This window comes from Gambusia affinis, linkage group LG02 (assembly GCF_019740435.1).
Source record: "Gambusia affinis linkage group LG02, SWU_Gaff_1.0, whole genome shotgun sequence".
In the NCBI taxonomy this organism is placed as follows: Eukaryota; Metazoa; Chordata; class Actinopteri; order Cyprinodontiformes; family Poeciliidae; genus Gambusia; species Gambusia affinis.
The window spans coordinates 21,757,831-21,774,945 of NC_057869.1; the positions used below are offsets into that span (position 1 = coordinate 21,757,831).

General features: G+C 35.5%; 1 long non-coding RNA gene across 1 annotated transcript; it reads left to right on the forward strand.

Moving 5' to 3' along the window:
• The first annotated feature begins 1,236 nt into the window (after positions 1-1,236).
• Positions 1,237-14,172, forward strand: LOC122846476. The gene is made up of 3 exons (XR_006373245.1): positions 1,237-1,286; positions 7,899-7,975; positions 13,962-14,172. It is a non-coding gene; the product is annotated as an uncharacterized LOC122846476 (long non-coding RNA).
• Positions 14,173-17,115: the final 2,943 nt, after the last annotated feature.

Here is a 17,115-nt window from a genome sequence, read left to right on the forward strand (position 1 = left end):
ATCTTCAAACCTAATGGAAAAATTCATAACCACAGGGAGGGAAGCATTGTCTGTTGCTTCAAGCTGTTAGCTTTAATCAGTATGTTTAAATAAATAAATACTTCATCTTATTTTTCTGTAATGTTTTTAGAGTTAACTTAATAATGCAAGTATAATGTGAAGAAAACCAACCTATGTAATGGAGTATAAACAAAGAGTGAATAAATATTTTCTCTGGTCCTCTGTGCAGCCAGGGGGTTATTTTACTTTTCGTACAATTTATTTCTCTCAAATTGCTCAAGTCTTGGTCAAACTTTGACGCAATAAGAAAGGGGCATCAAAGGCAAGCAAAATGTACTGTAAGACAGGAATGCACATTGACATATCCAAATAGGCAATCAATTGAGCTTTCAAAATCCAATTAAAAGTTGAGGCAATCTTAAAGCGATCAGGCACATTCAAATGCATTTGTGAAGTAAGCACATATACAATGTTCAAGACATGGAAACTTTAATCTTGAAATGACTAAATAAGACAATTTTTGCATACAATTTTTTATTCTTTGGGAATCCTTTCTTCTGTTGGTAAAAGACAATTTACAAATAATACTCAAATACTCTTATGGTCCAAAGTTTTTTGAGGACACCCTGAAGATAAAAATATTTCAAAAACAAGAATTTTTACTCAAAAGCTAACCAAAGCTTTAAAGAACAAAATTACGAAGGTGCACACATGCACTTCCAGTTTTATTATCTTAAAGACTGATAATAACAACAATAGAAAAAAGTAGACAATTTCTGAAGAAATTTAATCGGGGACTGCCAATGTAGCACTGCTAAAGTAACAGCAGTGCTACATTGCTACATGCTAATGTACTCAATAGCATGTGGAGAGTCACAAACATGTTCAGTAACACGGAATTACTCCATTCAGTATGTTAAAATTAGTTTATCAGCTAAAATTAGCCAAAATACTAACGTGAGCCTAAATGCTGCCAGTGGCATGTGGGGTATCACTACCATGTTGTCTTATATTGACTTCCTCCATTCAGTGTGCTAAAGCAGCTGAGTTAATTTTATTTATTTATTTATTTATGAACCTTTTCAAAATATTTTTATTTCTATTTTGTTGAATTGACAACAAAAACTGCTTTAGGACTGAGGCAGACTATTTCTGTTTTATACGCCTTTTATTTTTGGTTCCTAATGTAAATATTGTTCTGGGAGGACGATTATTAGTGTTACACAAAGCAGGGTTCTGTGACGTAGCTGCAGCAACCAGGCAGAAGCTGCTTAACTGAGTTGCTGGTAAGATGCATACTAATGCTACCTCTCACTTTTAATAATGTTTATCTCGTTAGACACAAGAAATTTACAGTTGGGAAATTTTCCAAAAGTAATAGTCAGATGTTTAGTTTGTGGCACTTGGTTACCACAAAACACACTCATCTCTTAGCAACCGATTAACAACAAATATTGTTATTGTTCAAAAAAAACAAAAGATTTCTTCTACCCTTTTGAAATACTACTTATTTTATACTACTTAACCAGAATTGTGCAGTTTGTAAATTTGGCAGAAAAGAGAAAATGTTTATTTTTTTATGTCGTTGGTGGTAAATATATTATAAAACAGACATTCAACACAAAAGTAAAAGTCTGATATATACTTCGTGGCAGAGGAAAAAAGGCTCATCTCTTTACACCAAATTAATTACTGTTTATAAATTATAAGCTCTTTTGAAATACTGCTTATCTCCTTAGACACAAGAAATTTACAGTTGGGAAATTTTCCAAAAGTAATAGTCAGATGTTTAGTTTGTGGCACTTGGTTACCACAAAACACACTCATCTCTTAGCAACCGATTAACAACAAATATTGTTATTGTTCAAAAACACAAAAGATTTCTTCTGCCCTTTTGAAATACTACTTATTTTATACTACTTAACCAGAGTTGTGCAGTTTGTAAATTTGGCAGAAAAGTGAAAACAGACAATCAACACAAAAATAAAAATCAGATTTATACTTCGTGGCAGTTCATTACTAGAAAAAAAAAATGCTCATCTCTTAAAATCTAATTAATTACTGTTTATAAAACATAAACTCTTTTGAAATACTGCTTATCTGCTTAGACACAATAAATTTACAGTTGGTAAATTTAGCAAAAAGAGAGATCAGATGTTTACTTCGTGGCACTTGGGTACCACAAAATGTGCTCATCTCTTAGCAACAGATTAAAAACAAATATTGTTATTGTTCAAAAAAACTGCTGCTCTTTTGTAATACTAGTTATCTTACACTACTTAAGAAGAATTATGCAGTTGGTGAATTTGGCTGAAGAGTGAAAATGTTCCAAAGCTCTCTTATGCATTGTTATATCAGGCCCCAATTATAGATAACACCTCAGTGATCTGACTTTGGTGTCATTGGAGCTGTGCATCATTAATATCTTCAATCTGAATTCACATGTAAAGCACAGGAACAATAGGTTTCGTCAACATTAAAGGCCCTTTCTTAACAAACAAACTGCTCCCTCCCTTTCCTCTTTCTAATTGACAGAAGACCTAAAGTTTTATTTTAGTGACATCAGGTCAATTACTTTAAGAGTGAATAATTTCATGAATGGAATTCCATGTATAAGAAATAGATCTCCACTGTTTACCACAGAGCATTTGATCATCTGAGGAGCAAAATCCATCCATTTTCTAACACCCTTGTCCCTAGTGGGATCAGGAGGGTTGCTGGTGCCTATCTCCAGCGAACGTTTTGGGTGAGCGGCGGGGTAAACCCTGGACTGGTCGCCAATCTGTCACAGAGCAACACAGAGACAGACAGGACACACATCCATCATCCACACACACCTAAGGAGAATTTAGAGAGACCAATTAACCTAACAGTCATGTTTTTGGACTGTGGGAGGAAGCCGGTGTACACAGGGAGAACATGTGAACTCCATGCAGAAAGACCCAAGTCCTGGAATCGTACTCAGGACCTTCTTGCTGCAAGGCAACAGTGCTACCAACTGTGTCACTGTGCAGCCCTGAGGAGGAAAATGTAGAATAAATTACCACAGGCATCCTCTAAAACAAAAAACAATAAAGTTTTTGTTAGGAAATCCATACAATGCTTCCTACTTAATTTGGCAGCAGGGATTTTGAGCAATGAATCTCTTCTAGTTTGTTAAAACTAATAAGTATTTACTAATAAGTAAATATAGTAAATAAGGAAATAACTCAGAAAAGTTGAAATTATTCTTAAACTACCCCCACTATTGCTAAAAAATAAGCATTTTAATCCACACAAAAATCTGAGTTTTTGCCATACATCATTGTAAATAATTTGCAACTGTATTGTCAATGTGGGATACAAAGTACATGGTTTTTAACAAGCAGAAGTAAAATGACTTCTGTGTGTGAAGACAATGCCACACAGCTGTACTTTCTGACAACAAAAAAGAATTAAATGAATTGTCACAATTTTGAAAAATAAATTTATGGTGTGAGGCATTCAAAATAAAAATGTAAACTATTTTAGAAAAAAGAAAAAAATACATTTCACAAATATCTTACAAACGCTGAAGTAAAATCTAATAAGTTGAAGCAACTAAATAACAAAGACATGTTTTTGTAAAACTTGTTTTTAATAAATTATTCTGCTTTGAAGGCATTTTGGAGGAATAAACGCAGAAATCTCAAAGTGGAGAATGTCAGGCATCAAAATTTGACCAGATTTTAATGACCAAATGTGCAAATCCTGCACTTTTCTCCTTGTTACTTACCCCTGACCTGCTGTTGAGAATATAGCCATCAGCATTTTGCCACCTCTAATGATAGGTAATCACATTGGTTTTCTTCATCATTTTCTTCATAATGGCTTCGGTGTTGAGACACAACATCGTAAACAACACACATCTAGGGACGTTTCAGACAGATGGCGATATTCCACTTAACGGAAAATGCAACAGAAGACACGTTTTTATGCCTCAATAAATAGACCACTGAGCATATTCATACTTGGAATAAAAGGTCATGAATTTACGTAATTACTTGATGATTTTATGCCTTACTGCGTGTTGAGAATCCTGAATGGCTTTGATCAATGTCGTTCTTTATGTAGTGATTTTTTTATTTTTGTTTAGCGTTTCCCTAAGAGCAGGGGGAAAATACCATCAAAGTAATTTGTGTCAGTCTTTTCTCAGCCCTTTGGAAAAGTGAAATGGTGAGCAAGGCTGTTTGGAAACTAATACCCATGTTTGCTTATGCTCATTTCATTCCGCCTTGTACTCTATTCTGTTTCAAGGGTACAGAAAGCAAAGAGCCACAGATGAATTCAAATGCAGATGAAATCATTTGCAAACACTTTGAGCAGCTATAAATATGATGTTTATGAACTAGAGCTTAATTGTGTGATTGCAAGACTTCTGAATTTTGTTTTCCTATTAAAAGTTATGGAAAAGCTCTAAACTGATTGAATGATTTCTGCCGTGACACCTTTAAAACAATTGACCGGCAAGTCAGAAATAAATCCTAGTTGTTTTTAACTTTAATACGGTGCTATTTTATGAGACAAGTATAAAATAGCAAAAAATATTTTGTTGCTATAAAAACTGAACCTGTAAAAATTTGGAAGGGTCATAGTACTGTTTGTAATAATGCAGATTGTAATAAATCTAAAGTTTTCATAAGATTTTTAAGCATCCTAATATTTCTATTAACTCATAAAAACATGTTTACATGAGGGTGTGCAATTCCTAAGGTTTATCTGCCATTATTGCTCCTACTATCCTCCAAGTTTTTTCGATTTTTCTTTTCTCTCATGAAATTATTTCAGGCCAGCTAAAATCAAACCTCTACAGATCGTGTATCTAAGCTGGCAAGTGAACTAACACTAAGACAAAGTGGCATGTATTTATTAAATGAAACGCAGTGAATGAAGCTCGACACTGCTTTAACTCATTCCATGACGACAGCTCTCCGCAAACATTGATTCTGCACTGAACTGCCTCTGGTTTGTGTAAACTGCTAAAACTCCTGGGTTTTTAACAAGAACACATATTAAAATGTTCTTGTTAATGACTAGGCACAAACAATTCTTTGGCCCCATTTAACTTTCACAAGATGTATGTTAATGATGGACAAAAAGGCATTTATATTAAAATCTAAATTGTTTTGCAAATTAGCTATTAATGAAAACATTATTTTTTTTCTGCAAACTAAACATATTTCAGTCAAACAGTGTCTGCGGTTGGTTGTAGGACTGGATAGTGTTTTGTTTTTGTTGCTATTTGGGGGTGGCAACACATTAATATGAATCAGACACTGAGTGCTTGTTGGCTAGCAGCTGTTTGAGGCCCCAGATCTAATCCCAAGAAGCACACCGGTTCCCAGCAAGTGCTAACTGCAGTGAGGCATGTCAAAGAGATTTGTAATTGTGCTCTACAACACTTTGTATTTACAGCAGGGCAGACAGGGGTGGAGAGGAAATGGATCTCTAGATTATTTCCATGTATAATTTCTTATCTGGTGAAGTGCATCTCTTCTGCCTCTGCGCTGATTGCCCCCTGCAGGCACTGCCTTTTACTCCCTGGGTGTGCCACAAATCTAGAAATTGAATTTAAGGAGTGGAAATTAGAAATGAGGGCATTTTCATTTCAGTTTATCGCACCAGTGAAACACTTTTGATGTGAGGCCTTTACAAGGCTGTAAGGTGGAACTCCTACCCACTTGATACCCTTCACCTGATGATCTTGTTGCCTTCATCCCACTGGTGGCTTTTTATACCCATGTAGCAGCCCCTCTGTCCATTCTCACTCCCCTTGAGAGAGCGCTAGATCTTAAAAACAGTCCATTTCCTATCCAAAATGTTGCCACCTGCTTTTGGCATCTGGAATCCCTGGAAAATGTAGATAAATGAACAGAGCTACCTGAGGGATTTTATGAATCTACTTCTGCTTGGCAGATTCATTTGCTCGCCGCCACAGAGAGCTGCACTGGTAAGCACAGATTACAGTGTACAGCGCTGTTGGTCCCTCGCATCCCTCTGTCCTATACACCGTATGTACAAGCAATGAGAGGCTGCTGACCTGCACTTTATCAATATTTCAAACTGTAAACGTAGCCTTGTGTTCTGCTGTCTTCCTTCATCTTATCATTACAGCTAGAATGGACTTAGCAATGGCCTCAGGAAACTATAATATGTTTTTTAGTGCTTGATTTAATCTAGGGTCACTCTCTAGGATATTTGAGTAAATTGTATAGAACTGTAAAATGTCACGAAATGCACTGCTGCTCCATACTACTATTTACAGTACACCTGTAAATATGCTTTGGACTATTGTTTCAGACCAATTTAAGTTTATTTAAATCCTGGGATAAAAGATTCTGCAATGACTAGACATCTGAAATAAATGTATCAAAATTTAGTCATTTTAATTGCTTACTGAAAATGTAGCATATTCAAATAATTTTGATTTAGCATCAATTTCCATCAAGGACAAACTTGTCTTATCATACAAATAAGTAATCCTACAGTTTTTGTGCACTTGTTTTTTTGTAGTTTTTCAAAGGAGGAGACAAATATAACTAACAACATAGAAACAATCTACATCTGATTAAGATGCCCAAAAATGCCGATAGATGAATTATAATTTAATCAAATCTTATTTCTTTAGTTTTTGAAACTAGAAAAGATTAACAATGTTACTAAATAGTCTGTCAGTGCAAAATGGAAGTTAAAAAGAATGTAATCAGCATCCTTATTGGGGTTTAATGACAGGCAAATTCATATTTATGTCTTCTGGCTGATTATGTGAAAGTAGATAACACATCGACTGAGCTTGATTTAAGCATTGAAGTAAGAGGATTCCAAGTTTTCCCTTGAGGCTTTAAGAGACTCCAATTTATTTTATTTTTAATCAGAATTTATTTAATGTTATCTGTTTAAAATGAATTGTCAATGGCAATTCACCACACAGAATACATTAATTTCAAGGAATAAGGTTGCACAAACCAAACAGTGTGTAGGACTTCAATTGTAAAACATGTAATCCCAATTGTTGAGAGCATTGGTAAATTGGTTGTTTATTATACAACCAATTTTATAACAATTATTTTACACATTTTGGTAAGTAAACAATATTTTATAAGTACAAAAATATTGTAATGAAATATGTATTTTTTTAAGTTTGTGACATTTTGAATACGTCCCCACACAACTGTAGCCTACGATATATTCGGGATAATCATTTAGCTTAACCTTGAATATTTTCAAAACAAAGTGATACTTGACATTAGTTTTACAAAAGCTGCCTTTGTGTCCCACTTTCATTATTATATGCTAGAAAACCCCAGCTAAAAGCTTCCCTAGTTTGGATGAATGCTCCTTTAATTTAGTATTTACTCAGAATTAATTGTGTATTTGAGACAGCTGAACTGGTGATCCAGAAACTGGCTGAAGCCAAGAAAGGCAGTGTCTGCAGACGATAACTTTTATTTTAGACCACCGTTATTGTTCCAAGATCCCTGCAAAGAAACTGGTGTCATTATGTTTGAGAAAAGAAGTGAATCTGACAACCCAGTCCATTAATGTTTTAAAGGTGATTGTCATTCGATATTTGCCTGACCAAATGAAGCTTATGTGCTCTGTTACAGCCTAAGAAGTTAGGATCTTACATTTCCAATTATGTTGATATCATGGCTGTTATGACGTACCAAATTACAAACCCATACGATAGTATTGTACTCACATCTCAAAGCAGACTTTTGAAAGAAACCTTTTAAGCTTTGACAGAATGCAGTACTTTACAAGATACCATTACATAAAATGGTAAGTGTCATGTTCTGAGATAATATAAATCCACATGTCGAATCATCACAAGACTTGGACTAAAATGTGAGATATTATTTATGTATAATATGTTTCAGAATGTGCATGAAGACGTCTTCGTGGATCCAGGGGTTCTGCTGAACCTGGAGAAGGACAACGATAGACTGAGCAAAAGGTAACCTGACAAAAGATAGATATATAAAAGGAAAGTGCAAGCTTATGGTTCTGAGATTTAAAGAAAATCCTGAGAGTTGTGTTGTGATCTTGGAAGTGAAATATCACAGTCAGTCTGGAGGTGAGCTTCGTAGGGCGGTGGATTATTAGAGATCTCAAAATTTCTGAGGCAGAGCAGATTAGTGGAGAGCAGGCAGGTAGTGATGGGACATTGGAAGCCAGGCTTCAAGATGTAGAAAAAGGGGGAGTGTCAGATGAAGCTCCCATTTAATGCTTGTGTTGTCTTGCTAGAAATCACATGATCAAACATACAAATAATGCTGCACATGTAAGGTCTGTTTTGCATGTTGGCTTTCAAAATCATAACACGATGAGCAGAATTGCATGGTGGGTTGTTGTAAGTAGCTTGTCACACATCAGCAGAGAAAACACAACTAATAGCGATATCCTTTTGTGGAACATTGACTATGACTTCTGTCTGTATGGATGTGTGTTCGAATCAAGAGTTGTCCAAGATGTGATGTGATGTGATGTGATACACTTTACTGAAGAGTCTTCTTTCATAATTTCATGATTACACATTTCAGCCATTATATATATCTTGATTTACCGCACCTGGCTTTTCCTGGAGCATAATTATGATGCATGTCTTTGAAAACTGCCGGATATAAGTTCCCAGATATTTAGCATAGGGCTCCAGTGTAAATCCAGCCAATATTCACATTAGAGATTCATGTTAATGGTGATCCAAGTCTAATCAAGGGCATCCATGGGTAAAAAGATGGATCCTTATGAGTCCTAAACTCAGCAAAAGTCTCATATGGACCAGGAGAGATTGTCAATATGAGTTGTATTTTGTTTTTGCCAAAATCTATGCAAGGCCATCCTTTGCCTAAATCTTGAGAAAATTATTTGGATATCTGCATGTCCAAAAAAATAAAGGAATGATTCATAGAAGGTCCTCATTAAACAATGATAACTCCTAGCAGCTGTCACATAAAAAAGCAAGAAGTAAGCTCTGTGAAAAAATTACAGATAAAAAATTTACATTTTCTGCCTGCCTACCCTTGAACACCATACCTCCAGAGTGCATATTCTGAGTGTTAACAATGTTGTCATCTTTTATGTACAATATGATATGTATCCACGTTTTAATAATGGAAATTGCTTGATGTTGCGGTACAATAGTACAAGAACATCCATTGCTGTGCATGCCTTATTCATGCAGTTCCATGGTAATCCTTAGAGTCATCTGTCACAGTAAATAAATGGTTTTCTCCTTCAAATCGATTCAAAGAAAAACATTGGTTTTAACATGCTTTTATTTCTTAAAATAATTTGTATAGAAGAATGTCAAAGAATAATGAAAGTTTTTTTCAGCAAATATTTTAAGTCTGGGAGATTATTTTTTGAAAAATCTTTGCTCCAATCAGAGGCCATTAATGTATTATTGTGTTTCATTTGTAACCACAAATGATCAGAAGACATCACATTCAGCAGTGGCAGTAAGTTTTACACCGAATATGCATTTCTTTGCTACAGTAAACAAAAATGATCATAATAACTGATAAATAATTAAATGAAATATAAGAAGCAAAGAATTACATGAATTCAGTCTGATGCCCAAAAAGGGATGGGAAGATGAACAAACTTATTTAATTCCACGCCTACTCCAAAACAAACACAATTAACTCAAAACAATTTATTCTTCTCGAATTCTCTAATACTGTGTTATATTTATACATGTATTTATACTTGTGTCAATGTTTGCACAATAATAATCAAAAACTTAATAGTTCTATGTATGAAGTTCAGTAAATGAACAAGTGAACTCTCAATTTAAAATCCACATCCCAGCTATGTTATTTTTTTAGTAACACTCTGAAAATATGCGTCTTGACAGTTCTGATCATTCTTTTTCAAACATTGTCTCTGTCATTTCATGTGGTCTTGAAACTGGGTGCAGGACTTTAGGATATGCATCCAGCAAGAATGCTTCTGTAAAATACATAATGCAACATTTAAAAAAAATAAAAAAAAATCTTAAGTCTTCCTCAGTTTTGTAAGCCTATCAACTTATTTGTCAGTGACTGCACATTTCTATAAAGTTCAAGGACAGAAAATGGCTTAAAATTCCTCCTCCTTGCCTATTTCTGCACCTGAATGCTAAGTAGGCGGTCAAGCCTGTGTTGCTTTCTGAATTATAGGGTTGTATAACAAGCTGACCTGCAGTCTTAAACTCGGGTTGTTGTTTTTCTTTTTACATATATTGAAGGATAACATCAGGACCATTTCTACAGCTAAATGACAGCTTTCAAACTTGCTCTATCTCCAAAGTATATCTACTTATGGTAGTTTGTCAAATATTTTTAAAATGCCTCTGATGTACTCATGTCCTAAAAAGTTTCATAAAGTGGAACAAAAGTCATTAGAAAGCATTTTCACGTTATGTGAAATGACATTAAGTCAATAGAAATCCTTTCAGTTTTCTGATAAGATTTAAGCATAAAAGGCTCCTAGTGGTTGATCCTTGTTTTATCCCTTGAAGTGCACTTTAACTTTCCTTTTATTTCAACCCTCAAACACACGTCTGCTTTGGAAGTAAAACAGTTCCAGCGTTAGCCTGGTGCTGGTGCTTACCTAAAAAAGATTTATCTCTGTTTCCGCCATCAAAGCATGCACTCAGGCTCTCTAGTTTGGTTTTGCCAACAACACTTTACTGGTCCAGCAAACATAACCAATTCCCTGCATGGCTGGATGGGACTCATTGAGACTCGCCACTGATCAAAACAGTGGTTGTGCCAAGTTTAAAACTTTCTGGTTGGTTAAAAGCAGAAAAGGGAAAAGCACTGATCTTCATCATCTTTGAAGTGAAATAAGCAGTGGAATGAAAAGCTAATTGTCTTTCTCCTTCCGCATTTTCTTTTAAAATTGCTTGCCATGAAAGAAAGGCTGCTAATGCTACCAAAGGTGAGGTCTTTGTTTTTATGTAGTCATGCTGGCAAACAACTTTACACAATAAACGTCAGTCCAAACAGTTTTTGTATGAAATACTCATTAAGAAAATCTAAGTGATTTTTTTTTAAATTAATGTAATTTGACAGGTATCTGAAAATGATGTGCAGTGAGTTTGTCTTCCATAATTTATGGTTTTTATACATCAGCTTTCCTGTATCCTCAACTACAGTAATTCCTCTTTCATAACAACACAGTGATTGAACAGTTACCATGGCGAATTTACTGCTCCATGCTATATATCCAGGAGTATGACATAATGGGACAATTCTCTGTGTCAACATCAAAGTCAACCTTGTAGAGTCTCAGACATTATTACAATAGAGCGCAGCAGGTGGGTTGCTATTAATATGGAAGTCCAGCAATTTGATCACTGCATAATTTAAATTTTATAGCCAAGAGAAGAGTAACTGCATGCCCCTCCAATCGCCCTCTCTTCTGTCACAAATAATTTACAGATTTCTGTTCCAGTTATGTCAGAAACATTAGATATGTCCCTTCAACTATTGTTCCTAACCAGGCAGTATAGATCGTCTAGCTACATTTAACAAAAATTATTGACAATAAACTTTAACCAGCCATACAGTAAAATATGTAATAGCACCATCACACTAGCTGACACCTTTGTACAGTCCCATTAAATAGTTATGCTTATAACTCTACTTCTTCTGTTACAAGATGCTGTTGTGAACCCTGGGCTGTTTCATATGAAACATATCCAGCAGTGGGAATCTTTAACTAGCTTTCACAAATGATGCTTTAAAGTAATTTTCTATAGCTTACTCTTAGACTGGAAGAAAATTATAGTTTTATGACTAAAATAGACCATATCTATCAGTATGAGACCACACAGATAATTTGGTATGATCAAGTATTCCCCTCTATGCTTTCTATAATGCTCAACAGGCCCATACAGGTCATAGAACAAAATAGATGGGATTAGAGTACAATGCAACGTTTTCAGATAAAAACTATAAGAATAAGAGTTATTATTCTTGTAATTATCACGTGCAACTGAATTACTTATAGATGAGATTTTAGCATTTACATTACTATTCATGGCTGTACTTTATGAAAATACCTAATTAAAAAGAAAAAAAAAATCAAACAGCATTTAATTGCATGCGTGGAAAATGGTTTGTTTACAAGAACAAAAATGGAAGTAGGACGGATGAAATGGCAACATGATGATGTGAACTGGGGATACAAATTAGTGAAGTGGCAAATTGATCCAAAGCAGATAATCTACAATGTGTTGAGTAGGTGAGGGGTGAATGTGCGTAACACGGAAGAGTGCTTTATTAGAATGTAGATTTAAGTAATATGTTACTCATAAAAAAAATCTAAATACTTGTAATACACAGTAGAGAAATCTTAAAATTACAAACTTCTGACACGGTAAAAAAAATCCATATCTGAACCATCATCAAATTTTCTTTTTACCAGGTCCATCGAGATAATTCAGTTATTTTGTACTAACAAACTTTCATAAACAATTTGTTGTGATGTTTTTGTCATACCACGCAGCTCTTGTAACATTGATTTTACTGTATTTCAGTATTTAAGTTATACTTACAAGAATGGGTTTTCAGTTTTATTTAATCTTTCAATAAAAGCAGTTATTCAAACATTTAAGTGAATTGTGAGCAACTGCTTAGCCTTGAAAGGAAGCAAAGTTATCTAAAGGCAAAACACGACCCTGAAAATCCAGGAGCATGAAAACTAGTGTGGTAATTAGATGCTAAATTAGTCTACGTGGACCAATTAGGCAGGACAAGACATGGGGGCTCTGTAATGCTTTGTCAACAGAAATGAAACCAGTACAAGGAGACAGACGGGTTGTGGAAGAACAACTCTGAATGAGAGACAGAAAAAGGGAGGAGGGTATGAGAGCATGTACACTGATTAAAGGAAAAAAGAGGATCAAAGAGATTTTATTTGGCATGTGTGTGAAGATTAAACAAACCTTTAGAAGAAAAAAAGGGACCCATCATTTCCTGTGTTAAGTTTGAATTAAATATTAATGTAGAAACATTGCTTGATCTCTTTTACAAATCATGATGCTTTGATTTCGATGCTTTAAATGTAAGTGGAGTCTCTCCGAGCAGTGCTAACTCGCTAGACCTTCTTTAAATTTCTTTAGACCCGTATACAGTACTTTCTTCTCAAAACCTGCTGATCTTTTTGTAAATTTTTCATATAGATATATGCTTTTGAAGTTTGACCACTAATTAATGGGTCCAAAAACTTGCATACTTTTCAAGAAAATCTTTCTACTATTTTAGTTTACATTTTGTCTCCTCAACAACTATTGCATGGAGAGCTCAACATTACTTAAAGGTTCTGTAGTATTTAAAGGTGTTGCTTCCTTTATGAGTACAATTTGCCTAACATTTGATTTGATTTGTAACTAATTGCCAAAGACAAAAGGATATTAAACAATTATTATCAGTTTCACCGGCATTTACAATTGTTATACTATAATTATATGGTGGAAAAATAATACTTCTGCTGACTCTCTGTTTTTTCCACTTTTGTAATGAGGTGGATATGAAGTCAATGATGACCACGCCGTCATTGACTTTTCACATTATAACATCTACAAATAATTCAGTCCTAAAGCCAGACTTTCTCTGAAAACAAAATAAAATTTATTTTCTAACGGAATAGAATGGAACATAAACAACATCCGTAGAAACATTGGCAAAATCTGTGGTATGTTTCAGTTTTATATCCTGTAAATCCAGGGGTCGTCATGTTATTACAAGTATCTCTATGCAACAACTTGATTGGGCAACAAAAAATAACAGATATAATGTTTGCTCCAATCACCATGTAGCATGCTCTACCATTTTAGTTTTATTATTTTACAGCTGAAGTATTGAAATTTTATGTGCCTTAAGTTGATCCCTTGATTACTGTTACATGGCTGCAGCAATGGCCCATAAAACCTTGACTGTCTGGATGTGCAGACGGTGTTCGTTTTGTTGGCGCAGCTGCAAGACGAAGATAAGAGCACTGATGATAACAACCTGTCGGCATACTGACATTTCTTTGGACACTCAGCAATGAGCTGTTAGCCACAACCCTGCAGAAAAGAATCACAGTTTAAGAGAGTAAGCTGTACACCTGCAAAATGAAACATATATTCTAAGTTGCGTTGCTTGTTTTCCTTTTGCAGATTACTTTTGTATAACACCCAAAAAATACATGTACAACAAACAAGTCCTTCCAGTGCAAAAACAGCAAAGCTGCACTGTGTATTCATAAAACTACACTAAGACAATATTAAATGATACATTCTTTCAGTTTGTTAATGTTAAGTGAGACCCATAATGAATTGAATAGCTTTATTAAATGCAAATGTCAGCTTTCTGACATTTCAATTTAAAAAGGTTTTATTTCTCCTAGTGAACTATTATTTATGTAGACAGCTTTCATTGACAATAAGAGAGCTATTCTAAAATGTGATATATTGAGACAGATCCTCAAAAAAATCACATTTCTCATTTATCCTTATTTTATAAAAATATTTAGTTTGAAACCAGGTGCTGGAAAACTGTAATACATGTTAGATGCAAACAAATATGCATTAATAATTCAAACCGGAGTTACTGTACTCTCTTTTGGTAGAGTTTGGCACTTAGCCACATCAATTCCCAGGTAAATCTAAAGTAAAATATCAGTTATTTAATGTACTAAAATTAAAAAAGATAAACAGGTTAGTCTTGTCCTGCATCATTGCAAGTGTACAACAGTTCAAGTTTAAGCTGCAATTCATAAGCTTTATCATGATGTTGAGTTTTACAATAGCTATATTAATGTAAATGCCTGAGTTAACATTAGTTGCATGAATCCCAAACATTTGCCAGTGGTTCTGTTAGGCCTACAGAACTTTGCAGGGTGGAGGTGTTTTCAGTAATTTCAGGTGTATACATCTTGACACTTGCAGTGTGGAACTCCAGTCCTCGAGGGCCGCTGTCCTGCAACTTTTAGATGTGCCTCTGTTGCACCACACCTGAATAGAATAATTAGGTCATTAGCAAGGCTCTGGAGAACTGATCTACACAAAGAGGAGGTAATTAAACCATTTCATTCCAGCGTTTTGTACCTATGGCACATCTAAAAACTGCAGGACAGCAGCCCTTGGGGACTGGAGTTTGACACCTGTGTCTTAGAGGAATTATCCTGTGAAATCTGTGATCGTCCTTTTTTTTACCTTTGGGGAAATATTTGGATGCTTCTTTGGCCCTTGTTTGGCTCAAGGGTGAAGCATACCTTTTAATAATAAGGAAAAATAGGTAATCTAATCTGAAGTTTAAAACTTCTCTTTCGTTTTAACCAAACATTAACACCTACAGCACTAACCTTTACGACTTTTTATATCAGTTATTTGTTCATTTTATGTATTTATTTTGGACGTGCACAGATGTCCCAGGTGGAATGGCACACACCTGCCCTTGCCCTGCTGGAGCTGCAGTTAAACTCAATAAAATATGGCTGAGGTCACCTGGGACCTCGTGCATAGAAGAGTGCACATCTTTCATACTGAAAGTTTGCTGTAGGGAGAAATTCTGAGACTTGGGGCACATAAAAAATGATACAGCAATGTCCGTAGGTTACCAGCAACAGACCCAGGGGGAATCTGGAGCGGCAACAAATTGGACACAGGTTAAGGAGCACTGTGTAACTAAAATATTGGTAACAAAGTGATCGTTATAAACAAAATGGCAGTTATGAACCAGTTTTTAAAAAATATTAGTCTTCTCATCATGTCGACATATTAATGACAGCATAATATGAGACAGACAATTTGTGCTCTGCTGAAATCCACCGCTTGTGATAGAAACCAATCAGAGCCAGGAGAAAGGTTTTAGTGCTGTGAATCAGGCTAGTGTACGCACTACCAAATGTGCGAATGACAGAGAAACAACTTACCGTTACAGGAAAACTATTTCTTTGCTGTCATCTGTGGCCATGCTAACTAGCCTGAGTTTTCATAACAAACCCCGATATCCAAATGTTACAACCCCCCCCAAGACCACCAAGGGTAAATACTGGCACTGGATGTAACACAAAATAAAATATCTGGAGCAGTTGGCTTCAGTAGAAAAAAGATAGTTTAATTGACAGTTCAACATAAAATCTAAGTCACAATAAACATGCACAGGGAAGCTTTAAGCTTCAGGGTCTCCAAGGCCAAAACAACAAACAAAACATCCCCCTTTTAATTATAAAATAAAAACACTTTCTAGAAGAGAACTGAAAACAAAGTACAAAACCTGAACTCCCTGACTAACCAAGAAACAGGAGAAAAATAGTTAAACAAAATGGCAGAGAACCCGTACCAGCTTCCACTGTGAAGAAAAACAAAATTATAACCACTTTAAGCTTCACACAAATGCTCACAGCAAAGTTATCCAAAGTCTCAAACAAAAGTCAGTTCACAGACATGATCACACCAGATCAAGGCCCAGGGAAAAAAGGGATCTGACATCTCATGTTTGGAGCTCTTTATGGGGTGGCTGACGAGCTCCAACACATTACACCTGTGGCAGCCAGGTGGAACTGAAACACAAAGAAGAAGCTCTCTCATAAAGAGAGCCCCTAGAGGTCAGTGACCGTAACACCAAATTGATAATCAAATGGAGATAAAAATGCCAGCAATATGGGTTTTAGTGCATCATTTTCCCAGGAGGGTGAGCAATGATGTGTCACAGGGCAGCACTCTGAAAAGTTTTTGAAAGACTACAGCAGGGGTGTCAAAGTCAAATGGACGGAGGGCCAAATAAAAAATTTCGCTACAAGCCGAGGGCCGGACTGATCGAATGTTCATTGAAATTTTTTTAAATGACGCATATAGTCTAGTGCAGCGGACCGGCTGCACTAGACTATAGTGCAGCCGGTCTATAGTCTATTCTCTGAAGCTGATGTGTCACAGGGCAGCACTCTGAAAAGTTTTTGAAAGACTACAGGATGCAGTTGTTGAAGAGAAATCAAGTGACATTGCTTCTCTGTGATTGACTGGCACCTTGGCTGACCCCCGGCTTCCTCTGCAGTAGAATCCAAAGTAAAGGCTCAACCTCATCCTATCGCTCCACAAACAGAGATCCGCAAAGACAGCTT